We start from the raw sequence: 24,541 nt of genomic DNA on the forward strand, positions 1-24,541 counted from the left end.
GCCATAGAATGGTAGAGTTGGAAAGAATCTTATGAGATATCCATGCGTGCTCCTTTGTTCGGGTTTAAAAAAAAACTCAGAAAAGAGATTTTTCCCAAAGTCACACAGTTCATTTATTGGTAGAACCACCGATTCCCAGTCCAATACTCTGCCCTCTAGACCACACTAGTACTACTATTATTGTTTCAATTATACCAGGCCCAGAGCTTATGAAGGCAACACTGGACTCACATCTACAAGCAACAGCATACAAGAATATTAGAGATGGAAAAAAGCCTTATAAATCATGTAGGCTGACCCACTGGGTGGGTGGCCAACTATGTGGGCTTGCCTTGGACTCAGGGGGTCCCCACACCATGGGACTTTCCATTTTGAAACTGGGCCAGTCTCAGCCAAACTTAGATGACAATCACTCTAACCCATCCCCAAATGATGCTTAAATGTATTTTGCGAGCCCCAACTTCCTAAACATGAATCGTTTCAGTTCTAGGGCATGGACAACATTCTCATTTAGTAAATCGTTTTGCTGGAACCATAATCTGTAATTGTGGGTCTTTATTCTGCCCTGAGGCCCCACCATGCAATACACACAACTACCCAAAGCCATTCCTACATGGTCCTCTCTCCTTGGATCTGAGAGGACAATGGAATTAAAAGCTATATCCACACAGCAAAGCATTCTAAAAATGTTTTCTTTTCTCTCCCTAGGCTTTGCTGAGAACAATTTCTTTAGGAAATATTATTAAGTGATTGCAGCGCAAATATTTTCTGTTTTGTTTGAACTATATGAGACTTCAAAGTCCCAGTCCATTCTGAGAGAGTTTTCCTTTCAGGGCCTGGCCTCTGGGAGATCAGATAGCATAGAGAGGCCAGATTTCTGAGGCAATAGAACAACCAGCATCTGTGGCTTTGGGGAAAGTCTTCCTGAGACCCAGATGACTTTTCCAGCTGCATGTATCTCATAGGGCAGCAACCACTCATAGATGAGAATGATTTTCTGTAGCATGCTGATCGGATGGGTGACTGCTGCAGCCTCACCATTTATGCCCTTGGAAACTATCTTGACCGCCACTAGTTCTTTATAAGGAACCAGCCATTACCTCTCCCTATAGATGCCGGCCATTTAGCTCATTCTCCAGGGCATGAAGGCAGATAGCTGAGTCCACAAAAAAACTGAAACAAGGCAAAAATTTTGGTTAGGGCTTCTCTCCACCCAATCTTCAATATTCCCTCCATCTGTAACTATTGGAGGATGAGGTATCTTATGGCTACCCTTCCATGACCCAAAACTTCTTACTCTCTGATTAGATTCCCTCTTCCTCCTAAATGCCATGTGCTCCATATTAACAGCATTATCCAAAAAAAAGTTAATTCAAAAGAAAAAAAATGTTCTCTCAGTTCTTAACTCCAAGATAAATATTCAAAAGAAAAGTCTAATTCTGATTAGAGAAATGTATACTAAGGGAGGGAGAATATGAAGTTTAACTTTCTTAAGACTATTTTTTATTTCATAGAAGAAAGTCATTAACCACAAAGCAAGTCCTTAATTGATGCTAAAAATGTATGGAGAAAAAAAGGGGTATTCCCCAAACCTTCTTACCTTTGGTTTATCCCTATTGAATGCTTCCCACGTATACATTAAAGTGAGATGGAAGCTGGCAGCTCATCTGGCTGCTTCTGTAAAAAATCATTGTCATGTAGAAGTCGGTTACTTAGTAAAATAACCCTCAAATTGGATCTATTTAATGTTTCCACCTAATTATATTTAGGGTATGTATGTTTGTAAGAACACCACAAAAGTGATACCACATTCTCAGTGAAACATACCAGGAAGCACACAATGTCTCTTTGTCCTATTTACGGTTGAAGTTAACTTTTATCATTTGCTTAAATGGAGTTTACCTGGTGTCTCCACTGTAAAGTTAACTAATAAGTATTTTATACTTATTGATTATTAATTAATTTGTGGAGAGATGCTTTGAGAGTACATGAATATCTTGCTCCTATTCAAACTTTCATCCACTAGCTTTAACATCTATCGATGATCTTATGGTTGTGAAATGGTCATTTTTCTAATTCCTGTTACTCTACATTTATTAGTTTGCATTCTACCATAAGATAGAGCTTTTCCATCATTCATTCACTCACTTATATGGATTCCTATTTTATTCAGTAAATAACCCGTTAATAGCATTACTTATCTTGATATTCAATCATCCCAGACTTGGTAAGTAGAAGTTCACACAAACAGGTTCTTTCATCCTTCTATCATACCTCTATCAGCACTTCCTTTACTTTCTGATGCATGAAGATGTTTTAGATTCATCATGCACCTTCCTTGATCCAGTCCCGAAATCTGTTATGTCTACAAGGAGCCCTGTTTTATTTTAGTGGAGAATGCTTTGTAGAAAGCAACTTCTAGGAACTAGGTGTTTTCATTGTTCTTGGAGTGTCATCGCTTCTAGGTCCTCTCGGTGGGCAAAACTAGGAAACGTATTAATATACACACACACATCTATCTTTATTTCTATTCTTTATCCATATGAATATTGATAAACAGATGACCAATAGATACTTTTCTTCTGAGACTCTGATTATATGTATGCATGTATTCAATTATATTTACTCTTTATTATATGTATAATAAATTATATATGTTCTTTATTACATGTATTCTCTGATGATGCGTATTCTTGATCACTTGATATTGTCTCACAATTCTCATTTTTCTTGTTTTGCTCTATTCTTTTTTCACTTTGATTTTTAGTTTGTATAATTACATCAATTTATACTCCAGTTCATTGATGCATTCTTCTGCTATATCCAGATTGCTACTCAGTCTGTTGAATAAACCCCTTACTTCTGTATTACATTTCTCATTTATTACATTTCCATATAGTTCTTTCTTATACTTTTCATTTTTCTACTGAAGTATTTCATACATTTATCATGATTATCATAATTAATTTAAAGCCCTTGTCAGCTGGTTGTAACACCTGGACTGTCTGTGGGTCTGCTTCTACTGACTCTTTATTATAGCTCATATGTTCTTTCTTCTTCCTATGTTTTACAATTTTATTGTACATCAGACATCATGTGTAAAAGAGAAGTAAAGACTGAAATAATAGTATCAGTTCCCAGAAAAAAGTCTTATTTCTTTCTATGTCAGGTGATGAGTGTTAGGGGATAGAGTAAAATTTGTACTTGATCTAGTTCTGCGCCTCATTGAAATTTTAGTTATATTCAAATCAAATTTGCCATATTTGAAAAATTTAACAAAGTTTTCAATAATGCTAAGGGTGGGATTAGGGCTTTCCCTTCAGTAAGGCTTGGAATCTGTGCACCAGTGATTATCTGACAATCTCTCTAGACACTATACAAATTGTGGAATACTTCTCCTTTGTAGCATGGCTGTCATTTTTGGGGTGTCACTGGGGAGTTCTCTTTGCTCCCCCACCCTGATGCTGCTCTCTATATCATGGGAGAACTACCCATTCTGCTCTCCTGGCCCCTGACTTCATTGGGCCATTACACGTGTAATTAGAATAGTAATTCCACTATAGTGGAACTGAAAGACATTTCTTTGATTTATTTTGCCTTCTCCCCAGCTGAGTGCCTGCCGTGCTCTTAGAGAAGAACCCTGATACCCAAGGGGGGAGTATTCCTCAACCCTTCTGCCCCTTCCCCAGCTTTCAGCACATTGACTTAATGTACTCAGTGAAAGTTCCATGGAAAGGAGTTGGTGGAAGGGTGTAGACTATATTGTGTCTGGGGCTCTTCAAAATCCTGGCCCAGAGGTTCTCCAGAAGATGGCGGCTTAGTAAGACGCGCGGATCTTAGTTTCTTCTCCAGGACACCTACTAGGGGAGTAGAAACGATACAGAAAGCGCCCAAAGCCACAACAGAGATAAAAAAAGACAGCGTACCCCATCCTGGAACGGCTGGCTGGCTGAGAGAAGCAGCTCGGGTGAGATCGCGGGGGCGCGCGGGCCTTACCGGGCGGGGTGGCAAGCGGCCGGAGTTACTCCCTTCCCCCTTCCCGGGCCGGCTGGGAGAATTGGAGAGGTGGTCCCCTGAAACCAAGGCGACTGGCGCCCACACCACGCGCAGCCCCCGGACCAACTGAGAGAATTGGATCAGAAACCCCCAGGCCGCGGAGAACGGTGACCCCGTGACTCCCGGGGAACATGCACTCTCTCGGGCGGGCCGCTGCCGCTGGCGCCCTCCCGCCACGCTTGTTGCCCAGGGCCGACTAGGAAATTCGGACGGGCTCTTTCCCTGGCTGCGGCGACCAGCAACCCTCCCTGCGTTCGGACCCCGGGCCGGCTCAAGCCGCTTCGGCTAGCGAATCCCCAGGACGGCGAGAGTTTTCCAAAGTTTAAGGTCCCACAGCACCTTTTACTGGTGGGACCCGCAGACAAACGTGTGCCACGAGCGCCACCTACTGGTCAGGATAAGAAAAACAGAACCCAGAGATTTCACAGAAAAATATTACAACCTTGCTGGGTCCAACACCAAGAGAAATCTGAATAAATGCCCAGACGCCAGCAGCAGAAGATAACTGTCCACGCTCAAAAGATTGAGAATATGGCTCAGTCAAAGGAACAAACCAATAGCTCAAATGAGACACAAGAGCTGAGACAACTAATGCTGAATATACGAACAGAAATGGAAAACCTCTTCAAAAATGAAATCGATAAATTGAGGGGGGACATGAAGAGGACATGGGCTGAACATAAAGAAGAAATAGAAAAACTGAAAAAACAAATCGCAGAACTTATGGAAGTGAAGGATAAAGTAGCAAACATAGAAAAAATAATGGATAGCTACAATGATAGATTTAAAGAGACAGAAGATAGAATTAGTGATTTGGAGGATGGAACATCTGAATTCCAAAAAGAAACAGAAACTATAGGGAAAAGAATGGAAAAATTTGAACAGGGTATCAGGGAACTCAAGGACAATATGAACCGCACAAATATACGTGTTGTGGGTGTCCCAGAAGGAGAAGAGAAGGGAAAAGGAGGAGAAAAACTAATGGAAGAAATTATCACTGAAAATTTCCCAACTCTTATGAAAGACCTAAAATTACAGATCCAAGAAGTGCAGCGCACCCCAAAGAGATTAGACCCAAATAGGCGTTCTCCAAGACACTTACTAGTTAGAATGTCAGAGGTCAAAGAGAAAGAGAAGATCTTGAAAGCAGCAAGAGAAAAACAATCCATTACATACAAGGGAAACCCAATAAGACTTTGTGTAGATTTCTCAGCAGAAACCATGGAAGCTAGAAGACAGTGGGATGATATATTTAAAATACTAAAAGAGAAAAACTGCCAACCAAGACTCCTATATCCAGCAAAATTATCCTTCAAAAATGAGGGAGAAATTAAAACATTCTCAGACAAAAAGTCACTGAAAGAATTTGTGACCAAGAGACCAGCTCTGCAAGAAATACTAAAGGGAGCACTAGAGTCAGATACAAAAAGACAGAAGAGAGAGATATGGAAAAGAGTGTAGAAAGAAGGAAAATCAGATATGATATATATAATACAAAAGGCAAAATGCTGGAGGAAAATATTATCCAAACAGTAATAACACTAAATGTCAATGGACTGAATTCCCCAATCAAAAGACATAGATTGGCAGAATGGATTAAAAAACAGGATCCTTTGATATGCTGTCTACAGGAAACACATCTTAGACCCAAAGATAAACATAGGTTGAAAGTGAAAGGTTGGGAAAAGATATTTCATGCAAATAACAACCAGAAAAGAGCAGGAGTGGCTATACTAATATCCAACAAATTAGACTTCAAATGTAAAACAGTTAAAAGAGACAAAGAAGGACACTATATACTAATAAAAGGAACAATTAAACAAGAAGACATAACAATCATAAATATTTATGCACCGAATCAGAATGCCCCAAAATACGTGAGGAATATACTGCAAACATTGAAAAGGGAAATAGACTCATATACCATAATAGTTGGAGACTTCAACTCACCACTCTCATCAAGGGACAGAACATCTAGACAGAGGATCAACAAAGAAATAGAGAATCTGAATATTACTATAAATGAACTAGACTTAATAGACATTTATAGGACATTACATCCCACAACAGCAGGATACACCTTTTTCTCAAGTGCTCATGGATCATTCTCAAAGATAGACCATATGCTGGGTCACAAAGCAAGTCTTAACAAATTTAAAAAGATTGAAATCTTACACAACACTTTCTCGGACCATAAAGGAATGATGTTGGAAATCAATAATAGGCAGAGTGCCAGAAAATTCACAAATACGTGGAGGCTCAACAACACACTCCTAAACAACGACTGGGTCAAAGAAGAAATTGCAAGAGAAATTAGCAAATACCTCGAGGCGAATGAAAATGAAAACACAACATATCAAAACTTATGGGACGCAGCAAAGGCAGTGCTAAGAGGGAAATTTATTGCTCTAAATGCCTATATCAGAAAAGAAGAAAAGGCAAAAATTCAGGAATTAACTATCCATTTGGAAGAACTGGAGAAAGAACAGCAAGCTAACCCCAAAGCAAGCAAAAGGAAAGAAATAACAAAGATTAGAGCACAAATAAATGAAATTGAAAACATGAAAACAATAGAGAAAATCAATAAGGCCAGAAGTTGGTGCTATGAGAAAATCAATAAGATTGATGGGCCCTTAGCAAGATTGACAAAAAGAAGAAGAGAGAGGATGCAAATAAATAAGATCAGAAATGGAAGAGGAGACATAACTACTGACCTCACAGAAATAAAGGAGGTAATAACAGGATACTATGAACAACTTTACGCTAATAAATACAACAATTTAGAGGAAATGGACGGGTTCCTGGAAAGACATGAACAACCAACTTTGACTCAAGAAGACATAGATGACCTCAACAAACCAATCACAAGTAAAGAAATTGAATTAGTCATTCAAAAGCTTCCTAAAAAGAAAAGTCCAGGACCAGATGGCTTCACATGTGAATTCTACCAAACGTTCCAGAAAGAATTAGTACCAATTCTCTTCAAACTCTTCAAAAAAATCGAAGTGGAGGGAAAACTACCTAATTCATTCTATGAAGCCAACATCACCCTCATACCAAAACCAGGCAAAGATATTACAAAAAAAGAAAACTACAGACCAATCTCTCTAATGAATACAGATGCAAAAATCCTCAATAAAATTCTAGCAAATCGTATCCAACAGCACATTAAAAGAATTATACATCATGACCAAGTAGGATTCATCCCAGGTATGCAAGGATGGTTCAACATAAGAAAATCAATTAATGTAATACACCATATCAACAAATCAAAGCAGAAAAATCACATGATCATCTCAATTGATGCAGAGAAGGCATTCGACAAGATTCAACATCCTTTCCTGTTGAAAACACTTCAAAAGATAGGAATACAAGGGAACTTCCTTAAAATGATAGAGGGAATATATGAAAAACCCACAGCTAATATCATCCTCAATGGGGAAAAATTGAAAACTTTCCCCCTAAGATCAGGAACAAGACAAGGATGTCCACTATCACCACTATTATTCAATATTGTGTTGGAGGTTCTAGCCAGAGCAATTAGACAAGAAAAAGAAATACAAGGCATCAAAATTGGAAAGGAAGAAGTAAAACTATCACTGTTTGCAGACGATATGATACTATACGTCGAAAACCCGGAAAAATCCACAACAAAACTACTAGAGCTAATAATGAGTACAGCAAAGTAGCAGGTTACAAGATCAACATTCAAAAATCTGTAGCATTTCTATACACTAGTAATGAACAAGCTGAGGGGGAAATCAAGAAACGAATCCCATTTACAATTGCAACTAAAAGAATAAAATACCTAGGAATAAATTTAACTAAAGAGACAAAAAACCTATATAAAGAAAACTACAAAAAACTGCTAAAAGAAATCACAGAAGACCTAAACAGATGGAAGGGCATACCGTGTTCATGGATTGGAAGACTAAATATAGTTAAGATGTCAATCCTACCTAAATTGATTTACAGATTCAATGCAATACCAATCAAAATCCCAACAACGTATTTTTCAGAAATAGAAAAACCAATAAGCAAATTTATCTGGAAGGGCAGGGTGCCCCGAATTGCTAAAAACATCTTGAGGAAAAAAAACGAAGCTGGAGGTCTCACGCTGCCTGACTTTAAGGCATATTATGAAGCCACAGTGGTCAAAACAGCATGGTATTGGCATAAAGATAGATATATCGACCAATGGAATCGAATAGAGTGCTCAGATATAGACCCTCTCATCTATGGACATTTGATCTTTGATAAGGCAGTCAAGCCAACTCACCTGGGACAGAGCAGTCTCTTCAATAAATGGTGCCTAGAGAACTGGATATCCATATGCAAAAGAATGAAAGAAGACCCATCTCTCACACCCTATACAAAGGTTAACTCAAAATGGATCAAAGATCTAAACATTAGGTCTAAGACCATAAAACAGTTAGAGGAAAATGTTGGGAGATATCTTATGGATCTTACAACTGGAGGCGGTTTTATGGACCTTAAACCTAAAGCAAGAGCACTGAAGAAGGAAATAAATAAATGGGAACTCCTCAAAATTAAACACTTTTGTGCATCAAAGAACTTCATCAAGAAAGTAGAAAGACAGCCTTCACAATGGGAGACAATATTTGGAAATGATATATCAGATAAAGGTCTAGTATCCAGAATTTATAAAGAGATTGTTCATCTCAACAACAAAAAGACAGCCAACCCAATTACAAAATGGGAAAAAGACTTGAACAGACACCTCTCAGAAGAGGAAATACGGATGGCCAAGAGGCACATGAAGAGATGCTCAATGTCCCTGGCCATTAGAGAAATGCAAATCAAAACCACAATGAGATATCATCTCACACCCACCAGAATGGCCATTATCAACAAAACAGAAAATGACAAGTGCTGGAGAGGATGCGGAGAAAGAGGCACACTTATCCACTGTTGGTGGGAATGTCAAAGGGTGCAACCACTGTGGAAGGCAGTTTGGCGGTTCCTCAAAAAGCTGAATATAGAATTGCCATACGACCCAGCAATACCATTGCTAGGTATCTACTCAAAGGACTTAAGGGCAAAGACACAAACGGACATTTGCACACCAATGTTTATAGCAGCATTATTTACAATTGTAAAGAGATGGAAACAGCCAAAATCTCCATCAACAGAAGAGTGGCTAAACAAACTGTGGTATATACATACGATGGAATATTATGCAGCTTTAAGACAAGATAAACTTATGAACCATGTAATAACATGGATGGACCTAGAGAATATTATGCTGAGTGAATCCAGCCAAAAACTAAAGGACAAATACTGTATGGTCCCACTGATGTGAACGGACATTCGAGAATAAACTTGGAATATGTCATTGGTAACAGAGACCAACAGGAGTTAGAAACAGGGTAAGATAATGGGTAATTGGAGCTGAAGGGATACAGACTGTGCAACAGGACTAGATACAAAAACTCAAAAATGGACAGCACAATAATACCTAATTGTAAAGTAATCATGTTAACACACTGAATGAAGCTGCATCTGAGCTATAGGTTTTTGTTTTGTTTTGTTTTGTTTTGTTTTGATTTTACTATTATTACTTTTATTTTTTTCTCTATATTAACATTCTATATCTTTTTCGGTTATGTTGCTAGTTCTTCTAAACCAATGCAAATGTACTAAGAAATGATGATCATGCATCTATGTGATGATGTTAAGAATTAATGATTGCATGTGTAGAATGGTATGATCTCTAAATGTTGGGTTAATTTCTTTTTTTCCGTTAATTAAAAAAAAAAAAAGAGAAGGGATAATTGGAGATGAAGGGATACAGACTGTACAACGGGACTGGATATAAAAACTCAGAAATGGATAGCACAATACTACCCAATTGTAATGCAATTATGTTAAAACACTGAATGAAGCTGCATGTGAGGTATAGGTTTTTTGTTTTTGTTTTTTTTGTTTTTTTTTCTTTCTATTATTGTTTTAATTCTTATTCTGTTGTCTTTTTATTTCTTTTTCTAAATTGATGCAAATGTACTAAGAAATGATGAATATGCAACTATGTGATGTTATTAAGAATTACTGAATGTACATGTAGATTGGAATGATTTCTGTTTTGTTAATTCTTTTTTTAATTAATAAAAAAAAAAAAAATCCTGGCCCATGTCAGTCCATATGCAACCATGAAAAGTACATTAAGAGTGGGGTTGGTTTCTCATTGCCCCTTCTAAGGTAGGTTCACTCCTTTTTGTACCGTTCCCTTAGAGCACAAAGCAGTTATACAATCCTTCTCTCTAAGGCAGGGCAAATCTCTTTCCAGATTTAGTTTATTAAGAATTCTTTGAATCCTCAGATAATTGATGACTTTAACATAAGAAAATCACTCTAATTTTGTAGTTTTTCCAGGTTGTCCTCATTGATAGTTTGGTAAAAATTGTCTCCTGTATTTTATTTCTTAAGCTGGGTATGTGGGTATATGGGTATTTTTTCAATTGATTAAGTTTTTATTATAAAAATAGTAGATTTACAGAAAAATCATGCAAAAAATACAGAGGTCCTTTATACCCCCTCACACAGTTTTCCCTGTTATTGACAATTTGCATTAGTGTGGTACTTTTGCTACAATTCATGAAATAAGATTAATATAATTGCACTATTAAGTATAATCCATAGTTTACATTAAGGTTCACTGCTTGTTTGTACAGTTTAAAAAAATTTTCTTCTTAGTAACATATTCAAATAAATAATTCAGTGTGTTAATTACATTCACAATATGGTGCCACCATCACAACCATCCATTACTAAAAGTTTTCTATGACCTCAAACAAAAACTCTATACCGATTAAGGGCCAACTTCCCATTTGCTATCCCCACTCCTGCCCCTGGTAAATAATAACCTATATCCTGATTAATGACTGCATGAGTTTTCTCATTCTAATTATTTCATTTCAGTGAGATCATACAATATTTATCCTTTTCTGTTTGGCTTATTTCAACCAATATAATGTCTTCAATATTGATCCATGTTGGTACATGTATAAAAACTTCATGCCTTTTTACATCTGAATAATATTCCTTGATATATGTATATATATACTGCATTTTGTTTATCCCTCCATGTGTTGATGGACACCTGGGTTGCATCCATCTTTTGACAGTTGTGAACAACGCTGCCATGAATGTTGGTGTGTAAATTACTGTCTAAGTCCCTACTTTCAATTCTTTGGGGTGTATTCCAACAAGTAGGATTATTGGGTCAGGTAGTAATTCAACTTTCTGAGAAGTGACAGACTGTTTTCCACAGCAGCTGCACCCACTTTACATGCCCACCTAGAAGGATTGAAAGTTCCTATTTCTCCAATCTTCTCTAACAGAGTTATTTTTCATTGTTTCTAAAGTAGACATTCTGATAGATGTGAAATGATATCTTCTGTGGTTTCAATTTGTATTTCCCTAATGATGGAGGATGATGCACATCATTGCGTGTGCTTTTTGCTATTGCATACCTTCTTTGGAGAAATGTCAAATGGATCATTTGACCATTTTTAAAATTAGGTTGTTTGTCTTTTTGTTGTTAAGTTGCATAATTTCTTCATGCATGCTGGATATTAAACCTTTATTGGATATGTGATGCCCAAATATATTCTCCCATTCTATAGATCATCTTATCACTTTAATGATGAAGTCCTTTGATGCACAAAAGTTTTTCATTTTGATGAAGTCCCATTCATCTATTTTTTCTTTTCTTGTCCCTCCTTTTTTTGTAAAGTCTAAGAAACCACTGCCCAATATAAGGTCCTGAAGATGCTTCCCTATGTTTTCTTATAGGACTTTTATCATTTTGAAGCTTATATTTAGGTCTTCATCTATTTGTATTTAATTTTTATATATGGTGTGAAGTAGGGGTACATGTTCATTCTTTACATTTGGATATCCAGCTTTCTCAGCACCATTGGTTGAAGAGACTATTCTTTACCCATTAAGTTAATTTGGCACCATTTGTCAAAAATCAATAGGCCATAGATGTGAGGGTTTATTTCTGAACTTTCAATTACCTTTCAATGGTCTGTAAGAATGTCCTTTCGACACTACCATGCTGTTTTGATTATTGTAGCTTTGTAATAAGTTTTGAAATCAGGAAGCATGACTCCTCCAACTTCATTCTTCTTTTCCAAGGGGGGTTTGACTATTCAGGCATTTTATTCTACTGTATGAATTTGATGATGATTGGCTTTTCCATTTCTGCAAAGAAGACTTTTGGAATTATAGTTGGGATTGAAATGAATCTTTAAATTGGCATTGTAATGAGATTTAATCTTCCAATTCATGAATGCAGATTTTCCTTTCCTTTACTTAGGTCTCTTATGATTTCTTTCCATAGTGTTTTGCAGTTTTCCATGTACAAATCCATTACATCATTGGTTAGATTTACACCTAGATATTTTATTCTTTTAGTTATAATGTAAATGGAATTTTTCTTCATTTCCTCTTCTGATTGTTCATTATTAGTGTACAGAAGCACTATTGATTTTGCATGTGAATCTTGTAATACACCACCTTGCTGAATCTGTTTATTAGTTCCTATAGCATCATAATGGAGTTTTTAGGATTTTCTATATAGTGTAATATCATCTGCAAATAGAGAAAGGTTTTTTTTACTTTTTTCCCAATTAAGATGCCTTTTCTTATTTTTCTTGTTTAATTGCTCTGACTAGAACTTCCAGTACAATTTTGAAAAACAGTGGTGTCAATGGGATTCCTTGTCTTGTTCCTGATCATAGAGGGGAAGCTTTCAGTCTTTCACCATATAATATGAAGTTAGCTGTAGGCTTTTCATATATCCCTTTATCATGTTGAGGAAGTTTCTTTCTATTCGTACTGTGTGAAGCATTCTTATCAAGGTGCTGGATTTTATCAAATGCCTTCTCCATGTCAGTTGTGATTATCATGCTTTTTTTTATACTTCATTCTATTAAGGTGGTCTATTACATTAATTGATTTTCTTTTGTTGAACCACCCTTCTCTGTCAGGGATAAATTCCACTTGATCATATGATGCATAATTCTTATAATGTGTGCTGGATTTGGTTTGCTAATATTTTGTTGAGGATGTTTTCATCATATTCATAAAGATTATTGGTCTGTATTTTGTTTCCTTTTGGTATCTTTCTGTGACTCTGGCAGTAGGTTAATGTTGGCCTCACAGAATGAATTTGGAAATGTTTTCTTCTCTTCAATTTTTTGGCAGAATTTTAACAAGATTTGTGGTAATACTTCTTGGAATGTTTATTAAATTTACCAATGAAGCTGTCTGATCTTGGGCTTTTCTTTGTTTGGACGTATTTGAATTCTAATTCAATCTCTTGTTATTGGTCTCTTAAGAACTTCTATTTCTTATTGAGTCTGTGTAGGTAGTTGGTGTGTTTCCAGTAATTTGTCCATTTCCTCTTGGTTATCTAATTTTTAGTCCCTTCTCATCTCCTTCTATAACGTTCGTGAAATCCTACTTCTTTGGGGTCGATAATAATGTCCCTCCCCATTCATTTCCAGTTTTAGTTATTTGCATCCTCTCTCTTTTGTTCTTTCTCAGTCTACCTGAAGCTTGTTGATTATATAGATCATTTCAAAGAACCAACTCTTGGTTTTATTGATTTTCCCTATTTAAAAAAAAATCTCTATTTCATTTATCACCACTTTAATCTTTGTATTTCCTTACTTCTCACTTTGTGTTTCTTTTGCTCTCCCTTTTCTGAATCCTCTGGTTGTGATGTTTTTGGTTTTTAATTTGAGATGTTTCTTCTTTTTTTTTTAATGCAAGTACTTCGGGTTATAAATTTTCCTCTCAACCCTCCCTTCATTGTATTCCATAAGTTTTGGTATATTGTGCCTCATTTACATTCATCTCAAAATATTTCCTAATTTCTCTTGTGATTTCTTCTTTGACACATTGGTTGTTAAAGAGTATGGTGGGTAATTTCCACATATTTGTGAATTTTCCAGTTCTTCCTTTATTTGTTCATTTCTAGTTTCATTTCATTGTGGTTGGAAAAGGTACATCAAATGATCCAATTTTTTTTTATTTATTGAGACTTGTTTTGTTACCTAAAATATTGTCTGTCCTGGTTAATGACCTATGTGCACTAAAGAATGTGTGTTTTGCTGCTCTTGAGTGAAAGGTTCTATATAGGTCTATTAGGTCTAATTGGTTTGTAGTATAATTCAGGTCTTTTATTTCCTTATTGGTCTTCTTTCTAAATGTTCTATCCATTTATCAAAAGTTGTAAAGTCTGCTACTATTGAGGTATAGACTATTGAACTGTTCTACTTTACCCCTCAAATCTGTCAATATATGTTGCATATATTTTGAGTTTGCTGTTAGATGCAGACATATTTATAATTGTTATGTCTTCATGTTGTGTTGATCTCTTTATCAGTATATAGTGACCTTCTTTGTCTCTCATAACTGTTTTTGAATTAAAGTCTAATTCTCCTGATATGTGTATGGCTCTCTCTTGGTTATTTGCATGAAAGATAGTTTCCATCATTTCACTTTCAGCTATCTTGTGTTTAAACTTAAGGTAAGTCTCTTGTAAACAGCATACAATTGAGTCATATTTTAATTCATTCTGCCAATCTCTGTGTGCTGGTTTGAAACTGTTGTGTACCTCAGAAAAGTCATGTTCTTTAATTCTGATTCAATATTCTTGGATGGGATGTTTTTGATTAAGTTGTTTTCATGGAGATATGACCCACCCAACTGTGGGTGGGACCTTTTGAGTAGGTGGTTCCCATGGAGATGTGTCTTCATCTATTCAAGGTGGGGTCACTTACTAGAGTCCTTTAAGAGGGAACCATTTTGGAAAAAGCTTCAGAGCCAACAGAGCCAACATGAGACCCCCATGTTTGGAGATGCAGAAAGAAAATGCCCCCAAGAAAGCTGTTTGAAATCAAAAGCGAAATGACCAACAGATGCCAATCACCTTTCTTCCCACCTGACTGAGGTGTTCCAGACCCATTGGCCTTCCTTGAGTCAAGGTACCTTTCCCTGGATGCCTTAATTTGGACATTTTTGTGGGCTTGGAACTGTAAACTTCCAACATAGTAAGTTCCCTTTAAAAAAGCTATTCCATCTCTGGTATATTGCATTTCCAGCAGCATTAACAAACCAATACACCCTGCCTTTGACTGGATAGTGTAACCCCTCTACATTTAAAGTAACAATTGATAATGCGGGAGTTTCATCAGATATTTTGTGATCTGGTCATTGTAACTCTTATACCTTTTGTTCCTCTATTCCTCCATTAATGCCTACATTAATATATACTTGATTTTTTTTTGTAGTGTACCATTTCTTATCTCTTCTCATCTCCTTCTATAAATATTTTTCAGATATTTTCTTTCTGATTACCGTGGGGCATAAATTCAACATCCTAAATCTATAACAATTTTGTTTGACTTGATATCAACTTAACTTTAATAGCATACACAAATACTGTTCCTCTACTTCTCCATCTCCCCACCTTTATGTCATACTTGTTACAAATTGTACTTTTTTTTTTTTTTTGCATGGGCAGGCATCAGGAATCGAACCTGGGTCTCTGGCATGGCAGCTATACCTGCTGAGCCACTGTGGCCTGCCATGCTGAGCCCCCGTAGCTCACTCAAATTATACTTTTTATACATTGTAAATTCAAAATCATAGATTTATCTTGTCTTTTTATGCATTTGCATTTTAGAACCTGTATGAAGTAAAAAGTGGACTTACAAACTTTAAAAATATAGTAAAATAGTAGTGGCATTTATAAATAACCACATAGCTACCTTTACAAATTTCATTATTTCTTTATACTGCTTTGATCCACTGTCTACTGTCCTTTCTTTTCAGTCTGAAGAACTCCCTCTAGTATTATTTGTAGAGCATATCTAATAGTGATGAACTCCCTCAGCTTTTGTGTATCTGGGAAAATCTTAATCCCATCCTCATTTTTAAGACAATCTTGTTGAATATTAAAATCTTGATTGGCATTGCTGTCTTTCAGTAATTTAAATTTTTTTGTTCCACTGATCTCTGTGTCCATCTTTTCTGGTAAGAAATCTGCCCATAACATTATGACTCCCTTGTACATAACACTTTTCTTTTCTCTTGCAGCTTTTGAATTTTTCCTTGTCCTTGGCATTGGGTACTTTGACCACTGTGTGTCTGCACTTGGTTCTCTTCATATCTTTCCTGTTTGGTGTTTGTTGGGTGTTCTAGTTTGAAAGCTGCCAGAATATGATATACCAGAAACAGAATGGCTTTTTAAAAGGAGAATTTATTAGGCCAAGTTTACAGTTCTCAGTCCATGAAAATGTCCAAATTAAGGCACCAACAAGAGGTTACCATCACTCAAGAAAAGCCAATGAAGTTTTGGGTTTCCTCTCAGCTAGAAGGACACATGGCAATGTTTGTTAGCTTTCTCTCCAGGCCTCTCGTTTCATGAAGCTCCCCTTGGGACATTTTCCTTCTTCATCTCCAGAGTTCTCTGGCTGTGTGGACTTTGTTGGTTCTGTTGGCTCTGGTGGCTCTAAAACTTTTTTCCAAAATATTCCCTCTTAAAGGGCTTCAGTAAGCAATCCCACCCACAGGTGAAGACAAGTCTCCATCTAACCAAAAGTTACCACCCATAATTGGGTGGGTCACATCTCCATGGAAACAACAAAAAAGATTCCACTCAGCAATTTGGAATGACATTAAAGGACATGGCTTTTCTGGGGTACATAATAGCTTCAAACCAGCACATTGGATTTCTTGAATATGTAAATTCATGCCTTCCATTATATTTGGGAAGTTTTCTGCCATTACTTACTTGAATATTCTTTCTGCTCCTTTCTTTTTTTCTTCTTCTGATATATCCACAATGCATACATTAGTATGTTAGATGGTGACCTAAACGTATCTTATACTCTTTGCACTTTTTCTCATTCTTGTTTTATTCTGAATCTCAGCCTGAATCATTTCAATTGTCTTATCTTTGAGTTCATTTGTTCTTTTTTCTTTCAGTTCCAATCTGCTGCTGAACTACCACCACCACCATCACTACCACCTGCCCCGCCAGGGAATTTTTCATTTCAGTTATTGAGGTCTTCAATTTCAGTATTTTTGTTTGCTTCTTTTAAAAAATGTCTTTCTCTTTATTGAGATTCTTATATGTCTTCCTGATGCCCTATAGTTCTTTCTCCATGTTTTCCTTTATCTCCTTGAGCACAATGAATGTCATTATTTTTTTACTCTTTCTTTGTTGTATCCAAAGTCTAGTCTTTTTTTGATGGTTTCTGGATTTTTCTCTCTTTCCTTTGGGTGGGCCATCAATTTCCTGTTTCTTTGTCTTGTAATATTTTGTTGCACACCCTACATTTTAATATTTTTAAGTATTAATTCTAGGATTAATCCCTGAGATCTCTGTTCCTTAAATTTGTATCTGGCTGGTGAAATGACAGAGATTTCCTTGAGTGCCAGGAGCTCACAATAAAAAACCAGCAAACAGAGGCAAAAAGCACCTTTCATCTTCTTTGCAAATTGGCTCTGCATGTGGCAATTCTGTCCTTCAGATTTTAGCCCTCTTATCAAAATCAACCTAGCAAATATGAAGTGCAGTGTCCTCTCCAATTATTCCAGGCCTGTGCTTGCTCATGTCCTGAGGAGCCCTCTACTTACAGGAATTCAAAGCCCCCTCTACTACATTCTCCACTGAAATAGGCTTTCTCCTGCTCTGAGGTGCTCTTGAGGTGCTCTGTTGCATGACTTAAAGCACTAATCCTAATCCTTTGTCCCAAGACTCTTTGACTTAATTCTTTCTTTTTTTTATTAGCAAAACTGTGGGTTTACAAAGCAAGCATGCATAAAATACAGGATTCCCATATACCACCCTATTATTAACACCTTGCATTGCTACAGTACATTTGTTACAATTGATAATAACATTTTATTATTGTACTGTTAACAATATTCCATGATTTAATTTAGAATTCACTCTTTGTGCACTGTTGTGACATTTCATGGATTTTTTTTGTTTTTATTTTAGTAACATACATATAGCTAAAATTTCCCCTCAACCACATTCAAATACATTATTCAGTGCTGTTAATTACATTCACAATGGTGTGCTACCATCACCACTATCGATCACCAAAACTTTTCTATTGTCCCAAGTAGAAACCTTTCAAATCTTAATTCCTATTCCCTACCTCAGCCTCCATCCTCTCTTAAACTATACTCTAGATTCTGACTTTGTGAGATTGCTTATTCTAATTATTCCATATCAGTGATATCATACAGTATTTGTCCTCTTGTAGATGGTTAATTGGTTTTTATACTGGTTTAGCTTCCCACAAGCTGCTTCTCTCCCTGGAGGCCAAGTTCTGGGATGGTGAGTGCAAGATGAGTTTACTGGCTCAGTCTGCAACCTGATAGATTAGTACTAACATAAAGACACCCTAGTGTATTATGTATATAGGGGGTTATTCTGTTCCCCTGGGCAGGGCAAGGGACCCACAATGGAAGTGCAGGCTGGCTCAATGTCTCCCAGGGAGGTGGAGGTGGAGGGGCCAGCAATGCGCCAGGAGCTTCTCCTACCATTTTTTTAAAGCTGTGTGTTTTCAACTTGGCACTAACTTGGTTGCTGCAACAATTTTACTGTTTCCCAGAGTTCTGGGATGCTGGTTATGCCTGTTTTCACTTGGTGCTCAAAGGTTCTGTGGGGGAATATCATCCTGATGTGCCTTTAACCACCATCCTGGTTAGCTGGAAGGTGACTGGCCCTATTTTTGATACCTTTTTTCCCTTGGTTTCTACAACTTTAATCTCATTGACTTCTTCTTCTTGGCTTTTTAGTCTCTTTCTCTTTTTGAATCCTTTTGTAACAAAACTTGGAAAAGCAACCCATAGGATGAATTCAAAATGCAAATTTGTTTTACATTTTCACTGCCCATTTACAATTTTTTTTCATTAGGAGATGTTTTCCCTTGCCCCTGGTTAAAAAATGTGGACAAATACTCTTGGGAAATAAAGAAAACCAAAGAACATTTAATTCATAAACATAAAGCATCAATTCAAATATTAGGAATTTCTAGTTCAAAATGTTAATCAGCACTTCAATCTTCACTCAAAGTTTAACAGTTTTTATTCCACCACACACACACCCCCCAAAGAAAAATTAAAACTAGATTGACTACCATCAAGAAAAGTGGTTTAGTCCCCTTTTTCTTTATTTTTAGATGGCTGATTCTTAAACCAACCAGGGTTGAATTGTGGGGAGGACAGAGGACAGAGGGGAGAAGAATGAGAAATTTCTCCCTTGACCAGTTTGTCTTGAGGTGGTTTTGCTGTCTCTGAAACTGGCAAAAGTTAAAAGCTGACTTTTTCTCTCATGGACGCATTTCTGGTATTTCAGATGCTCTCCTGCTGAAGCCTCCATCCAGAACCCTCTCCAGCATAAGGTCTCTTGGTCAAGATCAGTTTAAGTAACACCATACTAAAATTCTTACCATAAGTTCCACATCCTTTCCTCCAAAGTCATTCAGCTTAGATATAATATCAGAGAGAAATGCAATTATTTTCTTCTACCTTGCTATCATAGGCCAGATCAGCTGGCCTGTTTTTTAATTTGTGGTTCCAGAGGTGTGTGATAGATTGCAGGTGTTTATTCCCCTACCCTAAATATACAGTTTGCATAGCAAGCTAACCCAATAATCTTTGATGCTCCTCCCACCGGATTTAGGAAGAAACAATAGGAATCACAATGTTTTTTAAATGCAATTTTATTGAGATAAGTTGCATATTCACATATCACACAGTCATCCAAATTGTACAATTAGTGGTTCACAGTATCATCATATACCTGTGTATTCAACATCACAATCGATCTTTGAATATTTGTCTTGTTTCAAAAAAAAAGTAAAAAGAACAACCAAAACATCCCTTAAATCCCAACCCTTTTTGTCTCTTTTATTTTCTTACTGATGTGTTGATATAAGGAGTGTCAGACACAAAGATTTTCACAATCATATGAACACACCTTGAAAGCTCTATAGTTATTCAATCATCTTCAAGAACCAAGGCTATTGAATTACAGTTCAATGGTGTCAGGTATTTCCCTCTAGCTACTCCAATACACCAAAAACTGAGAGGGGGTATTTATATACTGTATAAGAATAACTTTCAGAATGACCTCTTATCTCTATTTGAAATCTCTCTCAGCCACTGAAACTTTATTTTGTTTCATTTTCCTTCCCCTTTTGGTCAAGAAGTCCTTCTCACCCCAATGATGTCAGGGCCAGGGCCATCGCCTCCCCGCCTTGTCAGGAGATTTACATCCCTGGGAATCATGTCTCATGTAGTGGGGAGGGCAGTTAGTTCACCTACAAAGTTGGCCTAGAGAGAGAGGCCACATATAAGCAAAAAACGAAGTTCTCTAGGGGTGACTCTTAGGCATAATCATAAGCAGGCTTAGCTTTTCCTTTGCAGGAATAAGTTTTATAAGGGTAAGCCCAAAGATTGAAGGCCTGACCTATCAAATTGGCAGTCCCCAATGACTGCAAGAATATCAAGTCTTCCCCAGGTGAGCAGGTTTAATATTTCTACCTTTTTATCCAGTCCCTTAAAGGGACTTTGTAAATACTTTTAAATCTTCTGTTCATATCACTCTGGGATGTATCAGGGCATCATACCAACAGAATCTCACTCCCTATTCAAGGTTCCATGTAATTATTGTGCTTGAGTAAGCTGACCATATGAGTTAAATTAGATAGTGTACTATGAAAATATAAATTTTGCACCAAATAAACATCTCCTCCTTCAACAGAAGTTGAAATTCTAAAATACAGTCAATACCATTCTTTACTCTTTAGTCTGCTTCACCTTAGTCCTACCCGGATCAACTTCATCTACATCTCTAATTGAAGTCTGATAAATTTTTCAGTGCTTTTACAGTTGCTAACTTTCACAGCTTCAGAACTCTAGCTCTGAGTCTCAGGTGTCACACAAATACCCGAATGACCATTCAGTATACAGAAAGAGCACAGCATGTCAGAATTTAGAAATAATAGTTACTACTCCAGAATAGATGTGACTGCTGTAAGAGCTTGCAATCTAAGAACCTTTACAACAGGCCTTCACCTGAAAACTTAGGCTCTTAAATTCAATTATCAAAGTTTACATGTTATAGTTAGTCCATATTATTGAGGCATAACAATGTTTGCCTTTTCTGTTCTGTTTTATTTCATTCAACATAACTGCCCTCAAGTTTCATTCACCTAGTTGCATGCCTCACGACTTAATATTTTCTTGTAGCTGATCAATAGTTCATTATATGTACACACCACAGTTGCCCCTTCCATTCTTCCGTCAATGTACTGAAGGTGACCAATGTACACTTAGGTCACTTCCATCCATTGCAAATAGTTGCCATAAACACCAGTGTGCAAATGTCTATTCATGTCTCCCACTCTCATTTCCTCCAAGTATACACCTAACACTAGGTTGCAGGATCATGTGGCAACCCCACCCCTAGTCTCTTGTGGAGCCACCACACTGCCCTACAGAGAGGCTGCACCTGTCTACTTTCCTCCCAACAGTGAATAGGTACATCTCACTCTCCACATTTTCTTCTGCACTTGTATCTCTCTGTTTTTTTTTAAACAGTTTTAGTCAAACATCATACAATCCAACCTAAGTAAAAAATCAATGGTTCCTGGGTACAATCACAGAGACATGTCTTCACCACCACAATCTGCATTTCCACAGGACAGAGTCCCATCTCATATTTCCCGCTTATTGACATTTAGCTTTGGCATATTGCCTTTCTTACATTGAATTAAAGTACATTGCACTGTTACTGTTAAGTATAGTCCTTAGTATGCATTGATTATATTTTTCCCCATATGCCATTCCATTTTAAACACCACACAATGTTGACATTCATTTGTTCTATCCCATGCAAAAACGTTCTTATATTTCTACTTTTAATCACCATCACTGTTCATTCTAGGCATCGCTAAGTTATACCATCCCAGTCTCCACCTTCTGTCTTTCCTTCTGGTGTCATACATGCCCCCAGCCCTCCTCCCACAACCACACTCACACTCAGCTTCATTCAGTGTACTTACAATATTGTGCTACCATCAGATACTATTGTGCTATCCATTTCTGGCTCTTTACAAGGAGTCTTGTCGAATATTCTGTACTTTTTCAGCATCACGTGCCCAATCTCTACACTTTTTCTATGTCCTGGTAACCTGTGTTCTCAAATTTAACTTTCAAAGTACACTCATTAATGTTAGCTCATATAAGTGAGAGCATGTAGTATTTTGTCCTTTTGTTTCTGCCTGATTTCACTCAGCCAAATGTCCTCAAGGTTCATCCACATCATTTCATATTTCATGCCTTTATTTGTCTTACAACTGCACAATACTCCATCATATGTATATACCACATTTTGTTTAGCCACTTGTCCATTGATGGACCTTTGGGCTGTTTCCATCTTTTGACATCATGAATAATACTGCTATAAACATTGGTGTGCAAGCGTCCACTTCTGTCCTTGCCTTCATTTTCCTCAAATATATACCTAATAATGGAATTGCTGGATCATATTGGAGCAAGACAAAATAGGACAACTGTAAGTCCCTGGTTTCCTATTCAGCACTGAAAGAGTTAACAGACAACTTCCAATCCCTTGTTTCTTAGATAGCTCCAAAGGAATACAGAGCTTCAGACCTCCTGGGACAAAAATTCCCCTAAAGCCCCCAAACCTCCCCAAACCATTGAAACCTCCCCAAACCATAAAAGTTTGTAAAATTCTGGGTCCAAAGCAAACTCTTAGTTAATGATAGAAAGCATAGGGTCATAGAGATTGTTGACCATTTGCCCAAAGAAAAATTTTAGGTATGTGCCAACAAACCATGAATTCTGCTAGTTTCCTTGTTGACTTGAAAGCCAGCAAAAGTTCCCAGATACCTACTTTAAGATTTTAGCCTTGTGATCTGATATCTCATGTTGTAAGTTTTGTATCTATTGTGTCTTGATGCCTCAGTGAAAACTTGTAAGTTAACATTTTGCTTCATCTTCCTTTTCTAACCCATTATACATTGGTATTCCACAGGTTTCTGTCCCTAAACCAAAGATTGCTTCACTGAACACACTGGCTTTCTCTGAACACTTTTTCCATTCTTGTGGCAGCAATTATGTTCATGCAAATTACTTCCAAATCCTTAAGTCCAATTTCATCCTCTTACCTGAGTCTCTGATTCTTAATCTAAATTACTTACTGAGTATCAATACTTCAGTTCTCCCAGGAACTTTAATTTAAAGGGTCCCAAAACAAACTTATTATTTCCTTGATTCTATTTCTCTAGACAAATATGCCTTCAGTTCTGCTTTTCTATCTTCTTGGAGTGACTCCTTGCCTTTCCCTTCCCACTTCATTTCTTTCTGTGCCTGAAAAAACTTATAACCTTATAGCAGAAATGCTAACTTCTCATTACTCACATTCAGAAGAATGATTCCTTCTTCTCTGGATTCCTCAGATTCTTCTTTCTGCCATTCATAGCATTGCGTTCTACATGCTCATGCACATACCTGTCAGTCTTCATTACATGGAAGATCCTCAAAGGCAAGGCCCATGTCATGTTCATCTCTGTATTCCGTGGTGTGCAGGGCAATCTTACTACACGGTAGATTCTCATCAAATATTTGTTTTATGTTAATTTTTGTTTATATACATTATCTCATTTGATTCTTGCAACATATCATCAGAACAAAATTGTTATCACACCCATATTCCAGATAAGAAAATAAGTACAGATATGTTCAATCATCAGAATAATGTCTCAAAGTTAAGAAGGAGATGGAGCTAGCACTCTAAAGTTATATATTTTACTCATAGCCTAGCCTTCCTCTCTTTTCTGGGATGTTTGCTTTCTTTCTAACCTTATCTTGTCTGGTTTTTCAAGCATCCCTAAAGATATTTCTATCTACAAGCTCCTATAGTACAGTATTGGATAAAAAATTTATGAGGACTCTACTTGTACTCTTCTGCCTACCCCCAATTCCTTCCAAAGAACAGGCTTAAATTACAGCAATGAATTCATTTCACTAATTGATATATCATCAGCTCTCTACTTTGTTTCCTCCTGATATCCATATAAGGTATTTACAATGCCAGTACAATACCACCTCTATGTTTCTCTGCCTCTTTTATTTACAGAAGCAAGTTATCTACAACTTGGCTTGCTCTTAAAAGGGCACTATAGAGCCATGTATCTCCCCAAAAGCCAGGTGTCATGCTGAGACATGCTCTAGGCTGTTTTCTTCCAGGCCCAGCCTCTGTCTCATAGATGGGTGTCATAAAGAGAGACTGAATCTTTTCTTTTTAAATATGTTTGAGCCTTACTAGGGTCTGTCTCAGCTTCACCAATTAATATAGTTGGCACATGTCTTAGCAGGCCAGAGACAGAGCTTGCAC

General features: G+C 37.0%; 1 long non-coding RNA gene across 2 annotated transcripts in view; it reads right to left on the reverse strand.

The window, feature by feature from the left end:
* Positions 1-24,541, reverse strand: part of LOC143679031 (uncharacterized) — a 59,739-nt gene that overhangs the window by 6,159 nt on the left and 29,039 nt on the right. Inside the window, exons 3-4 of one of the 2 annotated variants that reach the window (XR_013173524.1) lie at positions 1,601-1,677; positions 1,101-1,173 (exon numbers count right to left, since the gene is read on the reverse strand). This is a non-coding gene — a long non-coding RNA (uncharacterized LOC143679031). The remainder of the gene's footprint in view (positions 1-1,100; positions 1,174-1,600; positions 1,678-24,541) is intronic. The other variant, XR_013173525.1, reaches the window with a different exon arrangement.

The sequence above is a fragment of the Tamandua tetradactyla genome, chromosome 4 (genome assembly GCF_023851605.1).
Source record: "Tamandua tetradactyla isolate mTamTet1 chromosome 4, mTamTet1.pri, whole genome shotgun sequence".
NCBI lineage: Eukaryota > Metazoa > Chordata > Mammalia > Pilosa > Myrmecophagidae > Tamandua > Tamandua tetradactyla.